General features: G+C 44.5%; 2 protein-coding genes across 3 annotated transcripts in view; one reads left to right on the forward strand and one right to left on the reverse strand.

Moving 5' to 3' along the window:
* Positions 1 to 21,389, reverse strand: part of LOC136582815 (protein kinase C delta type-like) — a 111,318-nt gene extending 89,929 nt beyond the window's left edge. For both annotated transcript variants that reach the window (XM_066584071.1, XM_066584070.1), the window contains exon 1: positions 21,202 to 21,389. The gene's annotated coding sequence lies outside the window, so the exon portion shown is untranslated. The remainder of the gene's footprint in view (positions 1 to 21,201) is intronic.
* A 439-nt stretch (positions 21,390 to 21,828) lies between these two features.
* LOC136582813 (Y+L amino acid transporter 2-like) overlaps positions 21,829 to 27,470 on the forward strand; it is a 58,100-nt gene continuing 52,458 nt past the window's right edge. Inside the window, 1 exon segment of the mRNA XM_066584068.1 lies at positions 21,829 to 22,088. The gene's annotated coding sequence lies outside the window, so the exon portion shown is untranslated.

Consider the following 27,470-nt stretch of genomic DNA (forward strand, 5'->3'; position numbering starts at 1 on the left):
ATGACTTGGCATAGGGTGGGGAGGAGACGGTTGGAATTGAGATGAAGGAGGGGGTGAAGATGGAAGAGGGAACTGACCCGACAATGAGAGAACATCTTTGAATTCTTTTCTCATTTCATTTTCAGCTACTGAACAGTATATATATATATATGATACAACATACTTCCTATGTAGCCAAATATAACCAATTCTTAATTCAGATTTCTTTGCAAAGACAAGTAGGTCTTCTAAAGCCCAGTACTCCACCCTTTGAAATGTATCTTATCTTCTATAGAACACAGAAACTTCTCCAGACAAATAGCTGTATAACTGGTTCCACTGCCTGTAAGCATCTTCTATTGTGCAAATAACCTGGGCTGACTATTCAAAATGAACTTAGAGTGTAATACACTTGCCCCCACCTTACAAAAACTGCAAATTCACACTCACTAAGGGGGGTTTTATTCATTCCTATACGGACTGATATGTGAAGTAGAAATTGGGATTGTATTTACTGTACACCAGACTTCCAATAATGAGCGAATTATGTATAGATAAGAAAAACTCTTAGTACCGCGGTTTTTACACAATTCGCTCAGAATAGGCTACCCAATGACAAACACAATACAACTTATGCCCATTTCTACCCACATACTGATATTCACCACACTGCGACCACTCAGCGGCCAATATATTATAGGGGGCTTTATTCCACCCTGGCATAATTAACAATTCATCGGACACTTCTTTGTTCTTAGCTACCGACATTTTCGTACTATTGCGGATTTTCTTAAACAGCGACATTTTCACACTATGCCAGATTATCACAAGAAATTCTTCAACTATCAGTTTATCAAAATTTTCCTTTAAAACAAACTAGTGTATTACTCTCTGCGTAATCCTGTTCACAGCGCCATTTATGTATTGCTGCAAGGAGCAAGACTTAGTTCAAATTACGCTTTAAAGAGAGTTAGACACTATAAGAAAAAGGTTCATACTGTAGTTGATTGGGACCCTAATAAGTGGGATGGGGACCAAGATTAATTTGCCAATTTCTTTAGCTATCTTTCACACCTTATCCTCTTTACCAGCAGTATGGACAATGGCTGGCGGTTTATGTACACCAAGAGGCTTATTATTTTTATTCTTTCACACACATAAAACAATTGTTTGTTTCACTATTTTCTGTGCAGTCTTCCATACCTTATCCTCTTTACCAGCACTATGGCCAATGGCTGGCGGTTTATATACACCAAGAGGCTTATTATTTTTATTATTATTTTCTTTATACACTCTTCAAATAGAATACTGTTGTTAATTGGAAATGAATTACACTTTAAATATTAATTTGACTAAAGTACTTATCAGGTGTTTCAAGTACACAATTATCTCATATTAATATCTTAATTCAATAATATTCAAATTAACACAACTCAATATTTTTGAATTCCACATATTCCACGAATCTGTATATTCATATATACACTGTGGTAATCCTGGGCTATTATCTCACACAACTAGTCTCAGGAATAAAATTAGATGCCCCTCCTTTGGTCACTCCATTTGTTCAAGTGAGAGACTTAACATGGAGTCTAAGAGTGACCTTCACTCTATACATTACCACAATATACATATATATATACACCAACATCCACTTAAAATGGAGACACACTTCTCACCTAGGCTGGACTGTGTGGAGGGTGGAGCAAGACCTATTCCTATTGTTCTTCCCTCCCATCTCCTTACATCACCTAGCTCCACCCCCTGTGGTCTGGCTCAGCATTTGGTCATTTTTGCTTCATTTCGTTTCTGGTTACCGGACAGTATACACCATATAACACAGTCTCTCATACAGGTCCTTCCATTTATACACACACATAAAGACAAAAACATTTGCATGTCAGTTACTACTTTTTTTTTTTTTAAGTGTCAGTACTTCCTCACTTGTCTAAAAGTGTCGGTACTTCCCAACCCTGCTTATTTCCCCCCGTCTCAACTACTTCTCTTATACCTATAAGAGGCTCCCATCAGGGATTTTATCCCCTGAAAATTTTAGGCTTCCCTGGTACAATTTATACCATGCCTTCCCGAGATCGGCAAGAGGGTTTCATATTCTGTACTCTGACCATGCAAAGTAACAAATAAAGACAATAACAGTTAAACACCCGCACAGCATATTCAGCCCACCATATGAATTCTTAAAAAGCTTGAAGATTTATAAGAGGCATGCACTTCTTACCCCTCGGACAGGAAAGGAGCAGCCAAGAAGCACGGATAGATTGTGGCAAGATAAAGCCTTACCTTACTGCGCAGTTTTTGTAAATCCGTGGTTCCGAGTGGCTCCTTATCCCATCTGGGTCCGGGGGGGTTTGAGGTGCAGGTGGTCCTCTTGTTCCTTCAAGCCCCACGTTCGGGCACCAATTTCTGTTAGGGAATTCAATGTTCCGTCAATATGCTGTGAGGCTCCAAATCAAAGGTGGTTATGGCGGCCGCCGTGAGAAAGCTATGAAACACAGAGATCAGGCCTGTGTCTAGAAGCAATCTGAGTTTATTGTGTACATTGCCTTATTCTTATACAGAAAATAGTAGGCGTATCAGTAGGCTAGTGTTACAGAGGTTGACCTGTTTTACTGGTACATAATTTTGTCTTCTCTATAAACAATGCTTTATTTGTTTGTATGTAGACATCGTGTCTGGTATCCTGATTATCATCACACTCTACATTTTAATCACATGCCCTACCTAGACAGCAGTCAAAAAACAAAGCATTCCATACAACCTTTTGATCAGTGTAACGAGATAAACAAGCTCTTGGAGACATGATGGACATTTAAGATTACACCTCTACTTAACATAATTAAGTACTAACCTAAATGTACAAGCATTTAGCAGAGCTTTTCATAGGACACAGAATAGAGTGTACAATTTAGGCCTAGAGCCTCCGGAAACGTATAAAGATACATACATATATACATTAATATGTTCATAACCCTCACACCACTATGCAGTAAATAAATTATCTAGATACTGTTACTGAGCAAAACATACTATACAAAGACCAATGTTACCACTCTACAGAATAATACCGTCACTCCATGACCATTACTACTCCTTATTGACTTTATGGAATGCTTTGTAGGACATGTAACAAAGGAGCTTTATCTTTCCATTTCACTGCTTACCTGAGTTTAAGTATACTGTTGTGTAACTTCTTTGCACCTTGCTCACATTTTCTGGTTACTTGCCATTTGTTTATACAGCAGTATCATATTACCTATTTATCTTGCAGAAGAGCCTTGGCCGGATTTGCTATAGTTCTTAAAAGTGTCTATCTAGTTTTATGACAGGGTATCAGATAGCACTTTGTGTAGTAAAGCCTAAATTTTTGCAATTATTGTGAAATTAAAAAAGCCCATGGGGAAGCATGTTATGATGTTCTGCCATGCCTTTCTAGAGCGTTATGATATTGCAGGATCTAGACATTAAATAACCAGCAGGGTTGTTGATCCGGGTATTGGAGTTGGGTAAGAACTAGCAAAACATTCATCCAGGGATTATTCTGACTGCCTTTATGGAGTCGGGGAGGAATTTCTCCAAATGGGCTACATTGGCTTCTGCTTCATTAAGGTTTTTTTTTTTTGCCTTCCTCTGAATCAACAAGGGAGTGGAAACAGGCTGAGCTGGATGAACATTGTCCCCCTTCAGCCCAACATACTATGTTACTATGTATACTATGTTACTATATAGCTGGGCTAATATGGTACCAATATGTATAACATTGCCCTGTTCATAGTAGCAGTGGACAGGCGGTGACAAACACTGTTGGTTCAGACAACCAAATCAGAGGATTAGTGAGATGAAGGGCATTTGATTTGTGCTTCTTTTGCTCCCATGTTCTCATCCTTGTACAGGAAAAAGCACAATGACCCCAGGGCTAGTTTACGCCTTTCATTGATTGCTAACATTACAATACAGTCCACTATGTATGGGCTTTGGCCTCTCTACTTACCACAACAGCCTTTGATTCTACTGAATGTCTTTTCCTCCTGGCATTATTATGTTGTTTTGGCCCTGTTATCCTTACATGGACTAAGATACTTAATGTTCTCCCATGACCGCTCTGCCAGTCAACAACTGAATTTCCTCTGATTTTGCTCTGCATCGATGTATTACTCGTACACAAGATTGTCCTCAGCTATCTTTGCCATTATCATTAAATCACTGCCAAATTGTTTGTTACAGGCCTGTTTCCAGAAAGGTGAATTCTATCATACTTTCTTAAAGTTTATGGTGTTTTTTGTGACTTCTTTTTATTGATGACCATCAATAGATGAACGTTGGGAACCCACCGCTCAGATCCCTGCCCATCAGGTTATTCCTGGCGCTCCTGTCACTGCAGTCAGCAAAAAGCATTGACCATAGCACACACCCTAAGGTGGTACTGCAGCGCAGCGCCCTCTTAGTTGAACACATTCTGTTTCCTCTGCTGACCAAAGTGACAGCAGCACCAGGGAATTCTGAAATGCTGCAGAATTTTAGAATAAACACACTTTGAAGTTTGCCTGTTTGACTCGGGAACAGAACTCTGAGCGAGAGAGATGGGCCATGCCAACCTCTCTCCGCCCGGAGCAAGTAGACTGACAGGTATTTCTCTATACACAAGCAGGGAGAGGAGCTGTCACTACTTGCTAGCAAGGCCCACCTCTTTGACTCCAGAGCTCTGTTACCAAGTCAAACAGGGAAACTTCAGAATATGTTTATTCTGAAATGTCACAACATTCCAATTGGGGACAGTGCAGATCTGTCCTGTGCTCATGCTGCCCATAGTTCAGGTATCATGAACCCAGAGGTAGGTTCCCTTTACTCTCCAAGTAACTGCTAGGTGTTTCTTCCGCAGATAAGTGCCCCACAATTTCGGCGGAAACCACTCCCTTGATCAAGATGCTTCAAAGTGCTTTTTCTGAGGTATGGTGTATTTCTGATAACACACATGGATATGTTCATCCTAGCCCCTGTATAGCAGTGGTAGCAGTTGGATGGGGTGAAAACTGCTGACAGGTTCCTTTTCCTTTTTGTTCAGCTTCCTTTGCTGTTTTTTTCTCTTTTTTTCCTTGGCTGGTAACTGCCATGATTTTCATGCATTTTTAACTACAGCTTTTTGGGTAGTGTTTTTTGTTAATCACACAGTTTTTGCATACATCTTTTTCTGTACTATAGCTTATAGTAGTTTTTTCTGTACTTTAGCTTCTATTCCATGCTTACCACTATTCAAAAACTAACCAAACTTAGGAGGAGGGGATGTGGTGCCCCTCATACATCTCTTAATACATTTTTTTCATCTTAAGGCCCTTTTACACGTAACGACACTCATCCCTGTATATACTCGCTCCTGTACTATTACACAGGAGTAAGTATCGCTGGATCGCTCACAGCGCGGCCAGCAGGAAGCCGGGGCGGTTGGAGGAGAGTTCTCTCTCTGCTCTCCCCCCGCCCCTCTCCATTCACTGTAAGCAGCGGTCATTCAGTACTGAATAGCTGCTGTTTATACGTAACGATCGTCGTTTAGGATTTTAAGCATGCTACTATACTGGATGATTATCCTTCAAAACCCTGCATTCCCAAGCGATAATTGTTCCATGTAAAAGGGCCTTTACTCCAGTGTACAATTACGGCCCAAGGGCCACATGCGGCCCAGCAGAGGAGTGTCACATAACATGACAATAGAAACGTACAAGTACAAAGAGTGCACTGTGCAGCCATGTCTGGGTCACCTATATATTAGGGGAATAAAGTCTGTTGACCCGTTTGGCACTCCAGAAATGTGTATATGAGTTACAGGCATTGTATATGCCTGCAGCTTTCTCCATTGTAGTTTATAGGACTGGTTGCTACCTTGAAATCCACCATCTACAATGGAAAGAGCCACATGCATTGTCTCCTCCTCTCTGGAGTGCTGATTGGGGGAGAAGGGAGGTGACCCCCATTCTCCCAATAAGTGGGAGTCCTGAAAGTGGAACTTAATTCAAATTATTGTAACATACACTTTGGGCAGGGTTTCTCAACTCCAGTCCTCAAGACACCCCAACAAGTCATGATTTCAAAATATCCTATAGTAAGAACACCTGTGGCAATGTCTGAGGCAAAGACAATAATTACATCAGCTGTGCAATACTGAGGAAATCCAGAAAACATGACCTGCTGGGCTGCCTTGAGGACTGGAGTTGGGAACATTGACTTAGGCTATACCATGAATCTCTCAGATGGAAATACCCCTGTGGCCCTTGGAAGTGGTTCAGTATGGCACTGTGGCCCAAAAAAGAGCAGGTACTCTTTGCAATGCAGCTTAAACTATATGAGCCATGTCACGTAGGGCAGGGGAGGCTTCCATTGTAGAGGGATTGGTACCCAACTTTTCAAGACACTGCACGGACGAGCAGCCATCTCCCTTGGCCACAATTCTACAGCAGTTCGCTAGCCCTGTGCTCAATATCACTGCCATCACCAACGTTCACTGGCATTGGACCTGAATGCTAATACCCATAATTATGTCTTTAGAGACATGGTTTCATGTTAACACGGACGAGGTTCACTAAATAATTGAAACTTTAATTCCAAAAAATGAGCAGTGCTTATTTACAGAAAAATACAAACAATGATATTCAAGGTAATAGGCAAGAGTCGTACATAAGATATTAGCAGACAGTATTTAAAATATAGGGATAAAAATGAAGAGTGTCACCATTCTTTGTGTGGAGTCACACAATTGCAGGACAACCAACACACAGAGTGCACTCCAAGGGTCTGGCCCTGAATTTTTGAACCCTTGGTAAGTGATAAGGGCCAAGAGGGGCTGTAAAGAAATTAATATATGTCGCTAATCAAAAATGAGAATATATGCTTATCAATCCATTTTAGCAAAATGTATGTATTGCAATATATTGTATGTGTAACAGAAGTCATGACTGTTTTTGTGGTTTTCTGTCTACACTGAAGGTCTACGTCTGACCTATTGGAATCAGGAAGTTCTAAGGCCAGATGTCTCGGAAGACATAGCCTAACCGCAAAGAAGTTGCTAGCTCTTACATGTGAAATCAGCTATTTCTTAATGTCATATACCACGAGTTTTTGATGAATGATTATGTCATAAGTTTATTGTCAGATATGTATGGAAATCATGAGGTTATTCCCTGTATTACCAGAGGTCGCGTCCCTGCGTGGGCGATCTTCTATAAAGACTGAGACTATGCCAATAAACACTTAGAGTTCATTACTTCACCATATACCGTGTGTAATGGTCAGTACTTTGACTCTCAAAGGAGCGCTCCTCCTGCTTAGGTCAATTTGGAACCGACAACATAACTGACCAGTCTGTTTGAACAAATTAACCCTCGACAGTTCTTGGCGTCCAACTAGGGGGCGGGGCTTACCTTTACGGGACATCGCAACCAGTAGACTGAAACAAACTCCTGGCCCGTTGACGTGGATACTGGATTCTGAGACCCCAGACTAAAACACCGGTGTACAGGTAAGAGCTTATCTTACTATTATACAGTCTGGATTCTTTTGATCTGTGTCTCTAACGGACTAGAGGTATGTTGTTGCCTGTTTCCTATATTTTCTGCCCCGTCCATATTTTAGAGTGAATAAGTTCATTTAACTGTCCTAGACGGAAGAACTCACTCATTGGGACTTAAAGAGTCATGTTGTCTGTATTGGAGATTGAAATAATTGTTATTGTTATAGTCTCATTTCTGGCAGTCATATTCTTACTCTGGATTTGTTATAATATTACTAAAAGTTCCCTAAGAGGCGAAGTCTGGTCTCCCCTGAATCCTAGTGTTTGAAGTTGACCACGTTTTAGTTCTGTAAATCTATTCCGGGACAGGGAACTGTGTGTTCCCAGATAGTCTCAGTGATTATCTTAGTTTACTGTGTGAAATATACGTCCTGTATACTTAGTGAAGAATAGTTGGAAGTGGTCAAGATGGGGTCTGAACAATCTAAGATATATCAGACTCCTATTGAGATAATTAAAGATAGAGAAGGGGAGGACATTTGCAGACAAGCCTATAAAGTTTACAAACGTATAGGCCTCAAGAAGGCGGGAACATTCAATTATGAATTTTGGTCACAATATGAGGATAAGCATAGAAAGGAAATAGGAAAAAAGGGTTTGGAAAAAGGCATGAAGGCTATTCTGGACTGCTCTAAAACAGCAGAAGACGAACACTGGGACTCCGAGTCCCGAGGCGAGGGCATTTTAGTTTATTGTCCTATGGCCCGGCCACCAATAGACGTTCCCATGGAAACCCCTACGGTTCCATTAGTCTCTCCTGTCGTCCCGGCCGCTCCACCAATGTCTCCTAATAATCCCTTTAATTCTCTGTATCCCAATTTGCCGCCCTTGCCTCCTACGTATCCACAGGCTACTGCCCAGATGGATACACCTCCCTACAGCCCTCAATCAGGATCCCCGGGCCCTGAAGTAAATAGAGGTCCGGCTTGGGACTGTCCACGTTGTGGTCAACAGAATGCCGGTTTTAAAGAAATCTGTACAGTATGTGGGACTCCACGTCCCAGGGATCAGTGTAGACAACCGATTCCCTTATTCCCAGTTACAACCTCCACTACCCATTATAGAGAACCAAACCGACCGAGTCCACCATTGGGCACGGTCAGACAAGAGGACACTGACAGACCATCGTCTTCTAATGACAGACCTACGGACGCACATAGACCAACTCCCGGGTCTACAGTCACTACATGGCGACCCTGGAGCGCCACAGACCAGATGGCACTGTGTCAGCAACTGCCCGATCCCCAGACAGAGCCAGCAGCTTTCCATAGAAAGTTGGAAGTCATACAGAAAAACTACTCTGCCACTTGGACAGACATGGAATGTCTTATGAATGTAAAATGTCCTCTGGGCCTTTACAATAGTATTGCTCAATTTTGTGGTCTTGAAGATCGCCCAGATGACCCCCAGACATTACTTAGTGGTACTCAATATGTTGACAAGGTTAAAGCCTGGTTTAAGGACAAAGCCCAAGAGAGACGTACAGCCCTAACCCAGTGTAGACAGAACAAGGGCGAGTCTATTGAATGTTACTTTGGCCGTTTAGAGGAAGTTGGCAGAGATCTGGGTTTATATGATTGTCCAAAAGCAATACGTAATGCTGCTTTTTGTAAAGCCTTTATGCAAGGAATAGATAAGCGCCTGTCCGAACGCGTTAAAGCATGTACCCCCGATTGGCGACAGGCCAGACCGCGTGATCTATATAAGAAAGCTGTAGGATTTGTCATGGATACAGAAGACCACACAAAGGGTGTTATGGTTAAACATTACACCATGGAGGGGGACACAGTCCGACTTACAGACCCCAGGCGGGAGACCCGTAAGTGTTATAACTGCGGGAAGACTGGACACTTGGCCCGTAATTGTAGAGCCCCTAAACGCCCTAGACAGAACACGTCAGACGAAAGGGGGCAACAGGGAAGTACGGCCAATACCACATCATCCCGCCCACAGGGAAATAACGGGTATACCAATTACCAATGAAGGTCTGGCACTCCTTCCCCCGTGTCCCTTATAGTTACTGACGCACGTGGGCCACAAATTTTTCAGCCTCTAAAAATCCAGGGGAAGGAGGTGCCCTTTTTAATTGACACAGGGGCTACTAAATCATGTGTCAGTACCTCACAAGTCAATGACCTTAGTATTCCCCTCTCAGACTCCATAGCCATAGCCGTTGGAGTGTCCGGTGAACCAACACCCATGCGTGAGACCGAGCCCATAGAAGTCTCTTTTCAAGGGTCATGAGTCCTCACTCGCTTCCTGGTGTCACCCGCTGGGGATTGCATCATGGGAACCGATGTGATGGGACCCCTGGGGTGCTGTATTCAGCTCCATCCTTCCGGTGAGGCTCATGTCAGTACCTCTGCGGCCGACCACCAAGTATTCTGTCTCATGGCAGCAGACTTGGTCACTCCGCCTCCTTCTTGTACTGTATATGTGTTGACCCCAGAAGATACACAGGTTCTCTCAGCAGTGCCAGAGACCCTTTGGGCAAAAGGGAAGACAGACTTGGGCCATCTCCACGTACCCCCAGTCATGGTATATCTCAAAGATGGGGAAAAAGCCCCCATGATTCGCCAGTATCCCCTAGCCATGGCACAGGAAGACGCAATAGCCTCCACTATTACAGAGTTATGTGCCTTGAATGCTTTAAAACCTTGCGTCTCACCCGCTAACACGCCACTCTTCCCGGTTAAAAAGAAAGGGAAGAAAGGTGAACCTGATACCTACCGGATGGTTCACGATCTAAGAGAAATCAATAAGGTGACCATCCTAGAGACACCTTTGGTCCCCAACCCTTACACTCTGTTGTCCACCATACCTTCCGGAACCTGTTGGTACACCTTGATCGATCTCGCCAATGCATTTATGTCCGTCCCGCTCCACCCCGATTGCCAGTACCTGTTTGCCTTCACGTTCCGAGGAAAACAGTACTGCTGGACTGTTCTACCACAAGGGGCACAAAACAGCCCAAATCAATTCACCCGATGTATGAGGCTTGTACTTGATGCATGGACGGTCCCACCAGGTGTGGCCCTGCTTCAGTATGTTGATGATCTCCTACTCTGTGCACCGGACAGACCTACCTGCGTTGCGGCCTCACTCAGCCTCCTTTGTTTTCTTGCAGACAGTGGGTGTAAAGCCAGTAAAGACAAATTACAGTTTTGCAAATCTCATGTTGTGTTTCTTGGTCACTGCCTAGGTCCTGGTACAAAACATCTCACGCCAGAACGTACCAAGGTGGTGGAGGACATGCCACTCCCTACCTCCCATGCTCAGTTGCGGACATTTCTGGGGTTAGTTTCATATTGTCGGCCGTGGATTCGCTCTGCCTCCATGACCATGCAGCCTCTGTACGACTGCCTGAGTTCTAAGCCATTTGCTTTGAAGCCGAGTCAGCTTTCCATCAGCTGAAAATACAGATCACCAGTGCTCCAGCACTGGATCTGCCTGACTATGATAAACCCTTCCAGATGTTCGTGACTGAGATGGCGGGACATGCTACTGCCGTCCTCACACAAGAGCATGGTGACAAAAAGCGCCCTGTAGCATACTACAGTGCACATCTTGATGCAGTAGCCAGGGGTTCACCCTCCTGTGTAAGAGCAGTTCTGGCTGTACAAGCACTACTTGAGAAAGCTTCTGAGGTGGTCCTAGACTACCCTCTTGTGGTCCTCACGCCCCATGACGTACATGGAATTCTGACACAGGTGAGCCGTAGACATCTTTCTCTTGCTAGACAGGTCAAAATGGAACTTGCAGTACACTCTTCATCCAATGTCTCATTTCAACGTTGCACAACTTTGAATCCGGCCACCTTACTGCCATTAGGTGACACTGATTCAAAAGGGGGAGTAAGCACAGGGGATCAACTTTTTGTCAATTCCCTAGGCGAAGAGGAAGCTTTTGACGCCGAGCACCAGCATGACTGTGCTGATCTGATGGAGCAGGAGACAGCTGGATTTGCTCATGTCACAGATAAGCCTCTCCTGAACCCCCACCTTGAAATGTTTGTGGATGGATCACGATACCAGAATGAGATGGGCAGATTTGTGACAGGGTTTGCTGTAGTATCAATGAATGAAGTACTGATAGGCCGCGCCATGCCCCCACATATGTCAGCACAGGAAGCGGAGCTGTGCGCTCTGACCGAGGCCTGCAAGTTAGCCCGGGGAGTCACTGCTAATATCTACACGGACTCCAGGTACGCGTTTGGCGTTGCGCATGACTATGGGCCGATTTGGCGCGCGCGGAGCTTCCTAACAGCTCAAGGCAGACCGATAAAGAATGGTGAGGCAGTAAGTAGTTTAATGTCAGCTATCATGCTCCCGAAGCAGGTAGCCATAATAAAGGTAAAGGCACACACCCAAGGGGACTCCTTGGAAAGCAGAGGCAACGAGAAGGCAGACGGAGCAGCTAAGGCTGCAGCCCTGCTGGACTGGAGGGCACCCGTGTGCAGAGTTCAGACCAGGTCCTGCCCAGCGGAGGAGGATCCTGATCCCCCTGCCAAGGACCAGACCCTCTCTGTCCCACCACAGAAGGAGGTGGACCTACTCCCCTCAGGGCAAGAGCAGGAGCGCTGGGCAAGCGCAGGGGCAGTAAAAGGAAATGAAGGTTGGATGATGGGTTCCCGTATGTGTTTACCTGCGGCTGCCTATCCTAGTATGGCCCTTTTGGCTCATGGAAAGGTGCACGCTTCTCGTAATGCCATGGTAGCCCTGGTGGAGAAAATGTGGTACGCCCCGGGATTTGACAGGATGGCAAAGGCATACGTCAAGGCTTGTGAAATCTGTGCACTACACAACCCCGGTCAAGTAGTAAAGACCCCTCGGAAGTGCACTCCGCGACCTTTGTACCCCTTCCAGAGACTACAGATAGATTACATCCAGCTGCCCAGATCAGGAAGGTATGAGTATGTCCTGGTATGCATTGACCTCTTTTCTGGGTGGGCTGAGGCCTACCCGGTCACGAAGGCCACTGCCCAGGCCACTGCAAAGAAACTTGTGTCAGAGTTAGTGTGCAGATTTGGGGTACCAGAGACCATTGAGAGCGACCGTGGTACTCACTTCACTGGTGAGGTAATGAAGGAAGTCATGTCCGCCTTAGGAGTAGAGCAGGCCTTTCACACCCCCTACCATCCACAGAGCTCCGGAAAAGTAGAAAGACTTAATGGCACCCTCAAACTTAAGATACAGAAAGCCATGGTTGACACAGGAAAACCTTGGCCCGAGTGCCTACCTCTGGCCCTCTACTCAGTACGGACCACGCCAAATAGGAAAACAGGACTGTCCCCTTATGAGATTCTCTTTGGCTCCGTGCCTAGGTTAGGACTGTATCACCCCCAAGCTCTATCCCTGGGTCATGATAAAGTTACTTCCTTTGTGCAGGACTTATGCCAAAAGCTAAAAATAACACACGACCTAGTCTTCTCTTCTATTTCAGACCCTGATAGTTTGGAAGGATCCCACTCTCTGAATCCCGGAGATTGGGTGGTGGTAAAGAGACACGTCAGAAAGACTTTGGAACCTCGCTTTGACGGACCATACCAAGTGCTGTTAACCACTCCCACCTCGGTCAAGCTAGAAGGCAAACCCACTTGGATCCATGCCTCACACTGCAAGAAAGTTCCAACGCCTCAGCACCACGAGGGGGGTGGAGAATAAGCCCAACCCAGGGTGGGGGAGGGGGATGGCAACCTGGACACCAGCATTGATAGTCTGGATAGGTGTATTATTTACCCTTTGTTTTCTTGGACTACTCTCTTTTCGGGACAATTCTTCATCAACTGTCGATGTAAGAAGAAGATGGACTGTTTGGGCGGAAGGACACCCCAACATGTGGGAATACTTTGCAAAAGACGTACTGAATATTTCCCACATGTGCATGCCCAACCTTCGGAGTGGGGAAGATATTTTACGGACTTGCTTACTGTCTATCCCCACCCCAGTAAAGACACTTCGCGATATATATTCAATAGTGCATAATGATAGTGATGTAGAGGAGAGCAATGTTTTCCAGGAGAATACCTTTCTTAATGTATATGAATATTGTTCCATTGTGATGCGGTCAAACATACACTTTATGTTTCACATAAATGATAAGAGATTTGTTTAGATTCATGAAAACAATAATACATTTTAAAAAGTCAGATGTCGGCTGTGATCTTGGGACTTGTTCCGATCGCCATATTTGGGGTCAGGAAGGAATTTTTCCCTTTTTATACAAGGATAATTGGCTTTTTCCTAAAAGGGTTTTCGCCTTCCTCTGGATCAACTCAGCCTCAAAATTCCCCATAATTGTCATTCCTGTGTGTGACTTCCTGATGTCCAAAATGGGGGAATGATAAGGGCCAAGAGGGGCTGTAAAGAAATTAATATATGTCGCTAATCAAAAATGAGAATATATGCTTATCAATCCATTTTAGCAAAATGTATGTATTGCAATATATTGTATGTGTAACAGAAGTCATGACTGTTTTTGTGGTTTTCTATCTACACTGAAGGTCTACGTCTGACCTATTGGAATCAGGAAGTTCTAAGGCCAGATGTCTCGGAAGACATAGCCTAACCGCAAAGAAGTTGCTAGCTCTTACATGTGAAATCAGCTATTTCTTAATGTCATATACCACGAGTTTTTGATGAATGATTATGTCATAAGTTTATTGTCAGATATGTATGGAAATCATGAGGTTATTCCCTGTATTACCAGAGGTCGCGTCCCTGCGTGGGCGATCTTCTATAAAGACTGAGACTATGCCAATAAACACTTAGAGTTCATTACTTCACCATATACCGTGTGTAATGGTCAGTACTTTGACTCTCAAAGGAGCGCTCCTCCTGCTTAGGTCAATTTGGAACCGACAACATAACTGACCAGTCTGTTTGAACAAATTAACCCTCGACAGTAAGGTAACTCCCATTCAGCTCCTTCCAGCCTCTTTGGGGGTCTGCCTTACAATGGAGCACATGGGCACTGAAATCCATATTTCCTTTATAACTTCGTGTGGCTGGGACCCACAATGGAAATATGATGGCGAAGTTTCCTCTTATGATTTTACATATGTTTTGATCCCACACACAAATGTTTTTGGATATTTGTCCCAATATGCAGTTCTGGAGTCTCTGAGCATCTCGCAAGGATGGGAGTACCTGAGTCTGATTCGTGGTGATGTGCAAATTATCCTTGTCGGTGGGCTGTGACTTACAGATCAGTCATCATTTCCTTATTACATTTTCCTCTTTGTTTGAGCACATTTCCTTTGTTAGAATTTGGTTCCAAAGAGATATCAGGTCTGGCTGTTGCCAGTTCTAAAAATGGGGATGAGAAGTTACTGGGGTGTGAGTGCTATTCATGTCCTAATCTAGTATTGTAAATATTTCCTGATCTGGTTTAGCAAGGGGCTGTTGTACATTACAGACCTCCTGGGGGATGTGACAGTCTTTTTGAAACCTTCTTCAAAGCTCCCTTCAACACTCAGCTTTTCTAGATGCTGAAAAGCATTTAACCTTTCCACTTACAAACTACACAGCAGTGTTGCAAAACCACATGGGACTAGGCCATACCTTACAAGCCATCAGTCTTGTTAAATGAGGACCAAAGTGTAAAACCATAAAAACAATAAACGATGTTCTTCATATGTGACTCGGTAGAGGGCAGTGTTCACATGTCACATTTGTATTAGCTTTATTTTTCTACAGAAATCAGACCTGTAGCTTACATGGGTTTGTGGTTAAAGGATAGAGGGAAAGCTTTATAGGTGTAACATAATTTCTTAGCTTAATGCAAAATCTGTAACAGGTTCTACCAGTTACACTTGCAAGAAAAAGTAAAGAATTACCTGGATTTCTGCATTGATTACTGAGAAAATATGTCTGTACATGTCTATAATTAGGGTTGCCATGTGGCCAGTAATTACCTGCAGAGGCCGATGCCAGTAATTAGTATTTACAGCCACATTAATGGCCAGCAAAAAAAAAAATCTGTGGTGGGGCACGGGGCTGAATGGCCCTGTCCCACTATTGACTTGTTTGGACCCGCTATCAAATATCCAACCAGACAGCAGCCTTAGGACAAGCAGTGTCTCCTCACCTCACCATTGTCAGAGGTTCTACACGACTGTGCTGAGGATACCCTGGCTCCTCCCCCTTCTGCTGCATGTTGTGTACAGGAGAAAGGGGAGGGGCCAGGGTATTCTCAGTGTTGCAGCATCCGGAATGTCTGACAGCAGTGAATGTAAGGATACACTGCTTGTCAGAAGATTGCTGTCCAGCTGTTTGGAAGGGAATGAAGAAAGGACCACAGATGGTGGTAATTATTACTAATGAGAGACACAGAAAAGGGTCACTATTACTAATTGGGGCCACAAACAAGGGTAACTATTACTAATGAGGACCACAGACTAGGGTCACTATTAATAAATGGGACCGCAAAAGGGGACGGTTTTACTAAATAGGGTGGCAGACTAAATGGGCTCGCAGAAGAGGCACTAATACTACGGTGGGATACTGAGAGGGGCAGAAATAGCAAGATAGGGAGATGCTTTTTGCATGCAGAAACTGAATGACTGAACAACTCTGATTCAGTCGCTGCATGCATTTGGACGGGACGATTATCGTTCACATTTCTGTTTAAATGGGCCATAAGAGCAAAAGACTTACGGAGACTGCTTTGCTGCCTCAGGGCCTGGACACTTTGCAATCACCGGTGGAACAATGAATTCTAAGGTGTAGGAAAACATTTTACAGAAGAATGTAAGGGCAGCCGTCCATGACCTGAAGCTGAAGAGAGGCTGGGTGCTGCAACAAGACAATTACCCAAAGCACACAAGTAAATCAACTAAAGAATGGTTGAAAGAGAAGACCATTTGTGTCCAACAGCTTCCAGATAACTATGGGTTGGAAGGATTTTGAGCAGCTAGATGCATGGCGATTCCCAGCAGCTCATCATTTAGAGAAGGCATTTACAGTGCCTTGCAGAATTATTTGACCCCCATGATGTTTTTCTTGTTTTGTTGCATTATAACCTGGAATTAAAACGGATTTTAATTTGGACTTCATGTAGTAGACCTAACAAAACAGTCAAAACTGTTGAAATGAAAAGAAAATTACTTTGTTTAAAAAAAGTTTTAAAAAACGAAAACTTGGAAATGCGTATGTATTACTAAGGTCTGGTCCAACCAGGTAACTTGAGATGTCACATAATTAATTGAATAAGGTCCGCCTGTACATAATCAAAGTGTCACATGTCAGTATATATAATCCTGTTCTGAAAGGCCCCTGAGTCTGCAACAGCAAGCAGAGGAAAACCAAGGGGTTCTCCAAATGGGTCAGAGACAGAGTTGTGGAGAAGTATAGGTCAGGCTTTGGTAATTACATAAATCACAAATCCATTATTATATGATGGAAATAATATTGCACAGCTATAAACAGGACAAGAGAAGCCACCCACCAACACTCACAGACCGGGCAAGGAGGGCATTATTTGAGACTCAACCACAACTCCAATGATAAGTCTGAAGAAGCTCCAAAGATCTGAAACTGAGATGGAACCACTGTCCATAGAACCACTATAAGCTGTACACTCCATACAGCAGAGCTTCATGGACAAGAGGCTAGAAAAAAAGCTATTGCTTTAAGAAAAGCATATGAAAACATGTTAGGAATTTTCCAACAAAAAATCACAGAGGTGAGGAAAAAGAAAAAAAAACACATTCACTGAAAAAGCCAAAAATACCTGAAAGTCTGCAAAGCAGACACGGTCGCCATAGGCACGATCGCCATAAGGCAGGCACAATCGCCGTAGGGCAGACGCAATGGCCTTAAGCCCTGAAAATATGTAGTCAGCCAGACAATAATGTGTGGAGGAGCAGCCTGTTCCTGGCAGGCTAATATGCAGTCACCCACTCAACCCAGCCCAGTTTGGGGAGGAGTGACTGAATATACTAATAGCCTGCACATGTGAACGATACCAAAGATGTCAGCCATAGATGGGTGGTGACCCACCATACAGGATATCAACCCTGGCTGATATGACAGCGGGTTGCCCTGTATCTCCAAGGTGGGCCACACTGGCTGACATCTTGGGCTCCCCCACCAACTAGCAAACTACATACAAAGATACTAATGCATACTAATAAAATGCGGGTGTTAGTACTGCATTTTGGCCAAAACGCATAGGCTGACGGACCGCGTCGAGGTCACACCGCTTCCGTCAGTACCTACGCTAACTCACAATAAATTACATAAAATCACAGAGGTGAGGAAAAAGAAAAAAAACACATTCACTGAAAAAGCCCAAAATACCTGAAAGTCTGCAAAGCAGACACGGTCGCCATAGGCACGATCGCCATAAGGCAGGCACAATCGCCACCGGCACAATCGCCGTAGGGCAGACGCAATGGCCTTAAGCCCTGAAAATATGTAGTCAGCCAGACAATAATGTGTGGAGGAGCAGCCTGTTCCTGGCAGGCTAATATGCAGTCACCCACTCAACCCAGCCCAGTTTGGGGAGGAGTGACTGAATATACTAATAGCCTGCACATGTGAACGATACCAAAGATGTCAGCCATAGATGGGTGGTGACCCACCATACAGGATATCAACCCTGGCTGATATGACAGCGGGTTGCCCTGTATCTCCAAGGTGGGCCACACTGGCTGACATCTTGGGCTCCCCCACCAACTAGCAAACTACATACAAAGATACTAATGCATACTAATAAAATGCGGGTGTTAGTACTGCATTTTGGCCAAAACGCATAGGCTGACGGACCGCGTCGAGGTCACACCGCTTCCGTCAGCCTATGCGTTTTGGCCAAAATGCAGTACTAACACCCGCATTTTATTAGTATGCATTAGTATCTTTGTATGTAGTTTGCTAGTTGGTGGGGGAGCCCAAGATGTCAGCCAGTGTGGCCCACCTTGGAGATACAGGGCAACCCGCTGTCATATCAGCCAGGGTTGATATCCTGTATGGTGGGTCACCACCCATCTATGGCTGACATCTTTGGTATCGTTCACATGTGCAGGCTATTAGTATATTCAGTCACTCCTCCCCAAACTGGGCTGGGTTGAGTGGGTGACTGCATATTAGCCTGCCAGGAACAGGCTGCTCCTCCACACATTATTGTCTGGCTGACTACATATTTTCAGGGCTTAAGGCCATTGCGTCTGCCCTACGGCGATTGTGCCGGTGGCGATTGTGCCTGCCTTATGGCGATCGTGCCTATGGCGACCGTGTCTGCTTTGCAGACTTTCAGGTATTTTTGGCTTTTTCAGTGAATGTGTTTTTTTTCTTTTTCCTCACCTCTGTGATTTTATGTAATTTATTGTGAGTTAGCGTAGGTACTGACGGAAGCGGTGTGACCTCGACGCGGTCCGTCAGCCTATGCGTTTTGGCCAAAATGCAGTACTAACACCCGCATTTTATTAGTATGCATTAGTATCTTTGTATGTAGTTTGCTAGTTGGTGGGGGAGCCCAAGATGTCAGCCAGTGTGGCCCACCTTGGAGATACAGGGCAACCCGCTGTCATATCAGCCAGGGTTGATATCCTGTATGGTGGGTCACCACCCATCTATGGCTGACATCTTTGGTATCGTTCACATGTGCAGGCTATTAGTATATTCAGTCACTCCTCCCCAAACTGGGCTGGGTTGAGTGGGTGACTGCATATTAGCCTGCCAGGAACAGGCTGCTCCTCCACACATTATTGTCTGGCTGACTACATATTTTCAGGGCTTAAGGCCATTGCGTCTGCCCTACGGCGATTGTGCCGGTGGCGATTGTGCCTGCCTTATGGCGATCGTGCCTATGGCGACCGTGTCTGCTTTGCAGACTTTCAGGTATTTTTGGCTTTTTCAGTGAATGTGTTTTTTTTCTTTTTCCTCACCTCTGTGATTTTATGTAATTTATTGTGAGTTAGCGTAGGTACTGACGGAAACGGTGTGACCTCGACGCGGTCCGTCAGCCTATGCGTTTTGGCCAAAATGCAGTACTAACACCCGCATTTTATTAGTATGCATTAGTATCTTTGTATGTAGTTTGCTAGTTGGTGGGGGAGCCCAAGATGTCAGCCAGTGTGGCCCACCTTGGAGATACAGGGCAACCCGCTGTCATATCAGCCAGGGTTGATATCCTGTATGGTGGGTCACCACCCATCTATGGCTGACATCTTTGGTATCGTTCACATGTGCAGGCTATTAGTATATTCAGTCACTCCTCCCCAAACTGGGCTGGGTTGAGTGGGTGACTGCATATTAGCCTGCCAGGAACAGGCTGCTCCTCCACACATTATTGTCTGGCTGACTACATATTTTCAGGGCTTAAGGCCATTGCGTCTGCCCTACGGCGATTGTGCCGGTGGCGATTGTGCCTGCCTTATGGCGATCGTGCCTATGGCGACCGTGTCTGCTTTGCAGACTTTCAGGTATTTTTGGCTTTTTCAGTGAATGTGTTTTTTTTCTTTTTCCTCACCTCTGTGATTTTATGTAATTTATTGTGAGTTAGCGTAGGTACTGACGGAAGCGGTGTGACCTCGACGCGGTCCGTCAGCCTATGCGTTTTGGCCAAAATGCAGTACTAACACCCGCATTTTATTAGTATGCATTAGTATCTTTGTATGTAGTTTGCTAGTTGGTGGGGGAGCCCAAGATGTCAGCCAGTGTGGCCCACCTTGGAGATACAGGGCAACCCGCTGTCATATCAGCCAGGGTTGATATCCTGTATGGTGGGTCACCACCCATCTATGGCTGACATCTTTGGTATCGTTCACATGTGCAGGCTATTAGTATATTCAGTCACTCCTCCCCAAACTGGGCTGGGTTGAGTGGGTGACTGCATATTAGCCTGCCAGGAACAGGCTGCTCCTCCACACATTATTGTCTGGCTGACTACATATTTTCAGGGCTTAAGGCCATTGCGTCTGCCCTACGGCGATTGTGCCGGTGGCGATTGTGCCTGCCTTATGGCGATCGTGCCTATGGCGACCGTGTCTGCTTTGCAGACTTTCAGGTATTTTTGGCTTTTTCAGTGAATGTGTTTTTTTTCTTTTTCCTCACCTCTGTGATTTTATGTAATTTATTGTGAGTTAGCGTAGGTACTGACGGAAACGGTGTGACCTCGACGCGGTCCGTCAGCCTATGCGTTTTGGCCAAAATGCAGTACTAACACCCGCATTTTATTAGTATGCATTAGTATCTTTGTATGTAGTTTGCTAGTTGGTGGGGGAGCCCAAGATGTCAGCCAGTGTGGCCCACCTTGGAGATACAGGGCAACCCGCTGTCATATCAGCCAGGGTTGATATCCTGTATGGTGGGTCACCACCCATCTATGGCTGACATCTTTGGTATCGTTCACATGTGCAGGCTATTAGTATATTCAGTCACTCCTCCCCAAACTGGGCTGGGTTGAGTGGGTGACTGCATATTAGCCTGCCAGGAACAGGCTGCTCCTCCACACATTATTGTCTGGCTGACTACATATTTTCAGGGCTTAAGGCCATTGCGTCTGCCCTACGGCGATTGTGCCGGTGGCGATTGTGCCTGCCTTATGGCGATCGTGCCTATGGCGACCGTGTCTGCTTTGCAGACTTTCAGGTATTTTTGGCTTTTTCAGTGAATGAATTTTCCAACAACATGTATCAGACTCACCAAATGCATGGAAGAATGTTGTCTGGTCAGATGAGTCTAAAATTGAGCTTTTTGGCCATCATCGTAAACTATGTGTGGCCCAAACCCAACACTTCCGATCACACCAAGAACAGCATTCTCACAGTGAAGCATGATGGTGGTGGCATTATGCTGTGGGGAGGCTTTTTATTGCAAGGACTGGAAACCTGGTCAGGATTGAAGAAAGATAGATGGCAGAAAATACAGAGAAATTCTTGCGAAGAACCTGTTTGTCTACTAGACATGTGAAACTGGGACAGAGGTTCACCTTCCAGCAGGACAATGACCCTGTACATACTGCTTAAATTACACTGGAGGGATCTAAGGGGAGACATGGAAATGTCTTAGAATGGCCTGGTGAAAACTTAGACCTCAATTCACAATCTGTGGCATGATTTGATGACCGCTATAGATCACCATAACCCATCTAATTTGAAGGAGTTGGAGCAGTTCTGCCTGGAAGAATGCACAAAAATCATCCTGTAGTACCCCAGAGTTGGGTACTCTAACACTTTCTGTGCTGACTATAGCCCTACAATCAGGTCCTAATGTGATGTATAATAGGTAGGAAAAGTTATGATGTTATTGTTCATATTTCTCTATCGTATTAGGTGCTCTGGCAATATTCTCCAGCCCCTGGTGTGTACAGGTGTCCTAGCAATGGTCAGGGGAGTGTTTAACCAGGCTCAGCAAAAAGTAGATAGTCTGGGATTGGTAGCTTAGATCCCCATTACAAGTTGAGCTAGTTTGGCAGTATAAATGAGAGGAGTAGGCGGAGTTAGAGGAGTCTAGTTCAGGGGAAGCCTGAGATAGTGATCAGGGAGGAACAAGGTGAAAGCCAGTGCGGTAGGAAGTTGAACATCTAAAGTGTGAGTACTCAAGAGCATGAACGTTGTAGTAACAAAGGAGAGGAAGAGAGTAGAAAGAGATCTAAAGCCTGCCAATGTGAACTGTAGGCAACAAGTCAAGTTTATCCCTTATCTGCTCTTAAAGAATAAAACTTCCCACCATCTATTCCATCTTCAACATCTGCACTGAAGTACCACACTAAGCACTCCAGGCAGGAGCGGGGTTGATTCCCTTGTTATTGTTTAGTTCTCCACTTTTTATATTTAGTACTTTTGTTCGGGACAGGGCCCTACCCGACTTTGTGGGTAGCGCCCCACTGAGGTATCACCATCTTACCCTGTCCGACCTCGTGGGCAGCACATAATGACAACTGCCTAATTTTGCCACTATGGTAGCCCCACGCCAGACCACATTCACCACATCTCTAGAAGGAGCAGCAGAGTCACCATGACTACCATCTCATTTCCTCACTGCTTACCTACTGCTACCAGAATCCCATTGTCTAGATGTCATAAACTAATAGTGAGTATTATCAAGAGACTTGTATGTGTATATTAATTGCAGCAAAATGTGGTTTCACAAAGTACTGACTTTTAGGTAATGAATACTTATGTGATTAAACATTCTCTGTTTTGCCATTATTATTTATTGTGTGAAAGTAAACACATATTTGGCACCTTCTAAGTGGTCGGTATGTTGTGTAAATCAACTTGTACAAACCCCAAAAAATCCATTTTAATTCCAGGTTGTAATTCAACAAAACAGGAAAAACACCCCTTCTAAAAAGCACTGGAGATGTTGCCTTCCGATGGGAGATCAGAGACTCCTTGAAAAAGGAAGAGACATGGAGCACTGCCTGTATGTACTGTAGGTCTTCCTACACCAGTTGGGTGTCTTCAATGAAAACCATTATTTCCCAGGTTCGAGACGAGGTACAGGCGAGTGCCTAGGGTGCCACCTTGCAACAAAGATTAGTGGGCACAGACAGGAATTTAATGCGCATCATATTTTTATTGTGAATTGCAGCAAACACCATGATGAGACTGTGACATGCAGATGTGTGCAAAGATGTGTGCAATCTGCAAAGATTTGGAGACATGATCATATCAGTGCCTCGAGCCCGTAGCTACAACAGAGGATAAGAGTGTGAGGTGGTCAAGGTCTGTTTTTAGAGGGACTTGGATCTGTCATTATTTGCACCATCTGCATTATTTGCATTCCTGGGAGTGTATTTATTTTGTGGTTTGTAATCCGGGGTCTGTTCTGGAATGTATGCATTCTCAGGTCCATATTTATTTAGTCCTGAGGTTGGTATATATTTTGAGGGTCTGGTCTGGGATTTTTACTTATTTAAGAAGTCTGTATTTAGGAAATGTAGTCTTCAGTCTGTAGTTATTTTGGTCTGAGCTGGGGTTTTTATTTATTCAGGGGTCTGTATTCTGGTTTAGTCTGTGGTATGTATTGTGACAACTTGGGGGTTGTCAGCTATTAGGGATCGACGTCTTTGTGGGTTAGGCCTCTCTTATATGAGCTTATACTACCATGTATTAAGCCCGCAGTTTTTGTGTGTGCGTAATACGCAGTACCAATCTCACATTGACTTTCAATTGTGCCCCTCACACACAGTGTATGAAATGCACGCACAAAAAAGACTGCAGCATGTAATACGCACACATACATGCCAAGATAGTGTATGGGGATTGTTGGCACACAGCACGTTTGCATGTTATTCAATACTCCTGCATGAGATACATGTGCACCGCAAAATACACTCATGTGAGAGAGCTTATTCTGCTGCGGCCATCTCTGCCCATAGAGAGAAGAGCCCGCAGTGGAAACATCCATACAATTGACATGCTGGATTTGAATTCGGCGCGGCTTGTCAGTTTCGGACTGCTTGGCCGGATCAGGTGGATGAGATTTTTGCACAGCTCGTCCACTTTGCTACTTAGTCTCAGGTTTAAGATTTTTTAGGTGGAATTTCCGTGTGGAAAGTCTGCATTGAAATTTCACGGCAATCCCGCCCCGTGTGAACCCGTGCCCATTGAGATTAATAAGAGGAACTCTGCGATCCTCTGCCACGGCTGTGGCAGCCACACCAAAGGATCCCTGCATCCCCAAAGTGATGCAACACCTTGCACAAGTGTGAAATGGGGGCAGGATTCACGGCCCCATATCGCGCTCGCCTGTGTGAAGTTAGCCTTAGGCCTCCCTCACACAGGGCGTTTTGTACAGCGTTTAGCGCTGCCTTTTCAGCCCAGCGCTAAACGCTGTACAAGGCTCCCATTCATTTTAATTGGGCTGCTCACACAGGGCTGAAAACGCAGCACCTTCCAACGCTGCGCTTTGACAGCGATGCAAGTTCTATTTTGGGGCGTTTTCAGCCCTGTGTCGCCCATTGAAATGAATGGGCAGCGGTTTCAGCACTGCTGAAAACGCGGCAACACCTGGTGCAGCGTTTTTGGCAGCGTTAACCGCTCACCGATTTCCGGGGGGAGGACTTGCAATAGAAGCCCTATTCCAAAAATCAGTCCAAGCAAGGCTAGATAGAGAAAAGAAGAAAGTAATACTCACCCAGCCGCTGCGGTCCGGGTCAGGGCCACTGGTCTCTGCCGCTGATCCGGGCTTCCTCTGCACTCACAAGTCTATTGCCGTAGGCCAGGTTTGAGAACCCCGCCTCCAGCAATAGAGTGCGGTGATTGGTTGTCGGCGCTGGCATGATGCCCAATCACAGCCTTTCATTGACTGTCTCAGCCAATCAGAGCTTGCCGGCGCTGATTGGGTGAGACAGGCAATGAAAGGCTGTGATTGGACATCGAGCGCGCCGACAACCTAGGCTGTGGCCCACCCCTTGGACGCTGCAGCTGCGTTTAACGCGGTTTCATATCAGTGTTCTAGTTTCCTACTCGGTACGAGGATCCAGCAAGGGGAATCCCCTGGCCAAATGGCTCGTCTAATGATGTTTCCACTCAGCTACTGGTCTATTTTTTCTGGGGTCTTTATTAACCCTTTCAAGAATAGAAATTATTCTACTTTACGTTTTTGTTTTTTGTCCCCACGTTCCAAGAGCCATCATTTTTTTTAACCTGTCTGTCAATGTAGCTGTATCACCTCTTGTTATTTGCAGGCTGAGTTGTATGACAACATTAAGGTACAATGTAATGTGCTGAAAAACTTTTCAAAAAATTTTATGTAATTTAATTATTGTTGAAAATAAATAAAACCAGTTATAAAAAAATAGCTTCTGTGGCCGTATTCTGACACCCATAACTTGTTGTTCCATTGTTTACGCCGCGTGGAGGCTTGTTTTTGTGGGGCAAGCAGTAGTTCTTATCTGTTCCATTTTGAAGTGCATATGACTTCGTTATTCAATTTTATTAAAAAAATGTGGAACTCAAAAAAAAATGCCATTTAGTTGCTCTGTACTTCTATTTTTTATGGTGTTCACGTGCAATGTTTTAACAGTTCAGACTCATGTCAATTATGTGTTTTTGTTTACTTTTTATGGGAAAAATCAGAAAAGGGGGGTTGTTTGAACTGTTTCTTTTTTAATTTTTAAAGATTTAATTAAACCTTTTTTTATGTGTTTTTAGTCCCCACCGGAGACTTTGACTTGCAATATCTCTATATTACTGTATATAGTACATTTTTGAATGTTGCATGACAGCCCTGCAAGCCTTCTCTAGGCCCCCATCTGCCATGCCAACTCTTTACATCCCATGATCGCGTCACAGGGTAATCAATGGGGTGACCAAGGGGGGGAGTACCCTTTCGCTGACTTGTTAGGTGCAGCAGTTAACATTGACTCACGGCATGGAATTACTTAACGACTGCAATCAGAGCTAATTCTCATCCTGGTTGTTGCCTGCAGGTATCAGCTGTCGAGAACAGTTGAAACCTGCCGGGTATGGAACAAGCTTGGCTACCAGACCTGCTTCATACACCCCTCATGACTGCATGATGTATATTTACGTTACGCTGTCTGGAAGAGGTTAAAGTGGTTGTCCCAGATCTAGCTTAGCTCTTCAACAGCAGATTGGCATCGTTCGCTGCCCATGACCCCTGAAGATCAACTATTCTTTGGGGTTGATGTCTGTGTACAGAGGTGTTTTTCTGTGTGCCCCTGATTGGTATTATTATTATTATTTCAACGAGACTCAGCCTCCAATACCAACTGTGGCCACTGTACAATATACGGAGCTGTCTACAGAAAAAAGGTCTGTACACACAGGCAACATTCCGGGGGAACAGCTGATTTCTGGGGGTCCTAGTCAACAGACCCCACCAATCTGCTATTGTTGATCTATCCTAAGAATAGGTCACCAATAGCTAGAACTAGGACAACCCCTTTTATTTCAAGGTATGCTTACGGACAACTTGTGAATAGAATGAAGTAGGTAAGTGTTTTGGCACATGGCCTTTGTTACATAGACATATGTTAAAATGACTTTCGTGATGCTTATCGCAGCTCTTCTTGGAATCTTGAAACATAATATTGCTACTCAAAACTGTCTGTATAGCAGATCCCTGTATACTCTTAGATCCTGTCGGTCTAGTTGTAGACCTGTGACTGAGATGTCAGATGGCGCTGGAGGCTGAGGTGGTGAGTAAGCAACTGAGCACCAAGTACTCACAAGTGTGCCCATTAACCCATTCACTTACATTTCCCACTATCCTCTCCTCCATCAATGACCACATTTGTATTTAACGGTGGTTGAGCGCCCTTACTGGGCTACTTCCGTAAGTGTCATGGAACCGCAGTAAATACCTGGTAAATGTTTCTTGTTGCGACTTGCATCTCCGCTTTTCAAAAGCTATACCTTTTTTATTTTTCCATCGACACACTGTAGCTGTATAAGGGCTTTTTCTTTGCAGGACGAGACATAGTTTTTATTGGTACCATTTGGGGGGATGTATAATGTATCATATAACTTTTAGTAATTTGGGTGACAACACATGGTGAATTCTGCCTTTTTGTTTAGCAGCGTTCACTACTCAATATAATAGACTAGCTGATATACCCGGCTTCGCCCGAGTTAATTTGGTACTGGTGTTTATCTGGTGTTCACACGGGAAATCTTATGAAGTCGTGGTTACTTTAGAGATACCGGAAAAACATATGTTCACCATTTTGCATAGTTCTCTGCGTTACCCAGAAAACACCACGTGGAGGCAACCATGCGACGTTTCCTTCATATAAAATGACATCAGGAAGTGAGAGAATTAGATTCCGTACGTAAAATTTGGATGCTAATTCTTTTGCACTTAGAATTGAATAATCGAGTTGGGACCAATTAACTTTTCTTATTTATGATATAATCAATGCTTGTGCCAAATTTCAAGTTTCTATGACATCGGGAAGTGAGAGAATTAGATTCAGTACGTAAAATTTGGATGCTAAT

The sequence above is a fragment of the Eleutherodactylus coqui genome, chromosome 11 (assembly GCF_035609145.1).
Source record: "Eleutherodactylus coqui strain aEleCoq1 chromosome 11, aEleCoq1.hap1, whole genome shotgun sequence".
NCBI lineage: Eukaryota > Metazoa > Chordata > Amphibia > Anura > Eleutherodactylidae > Eleutherodactylus > Eleutherodactylus coqui.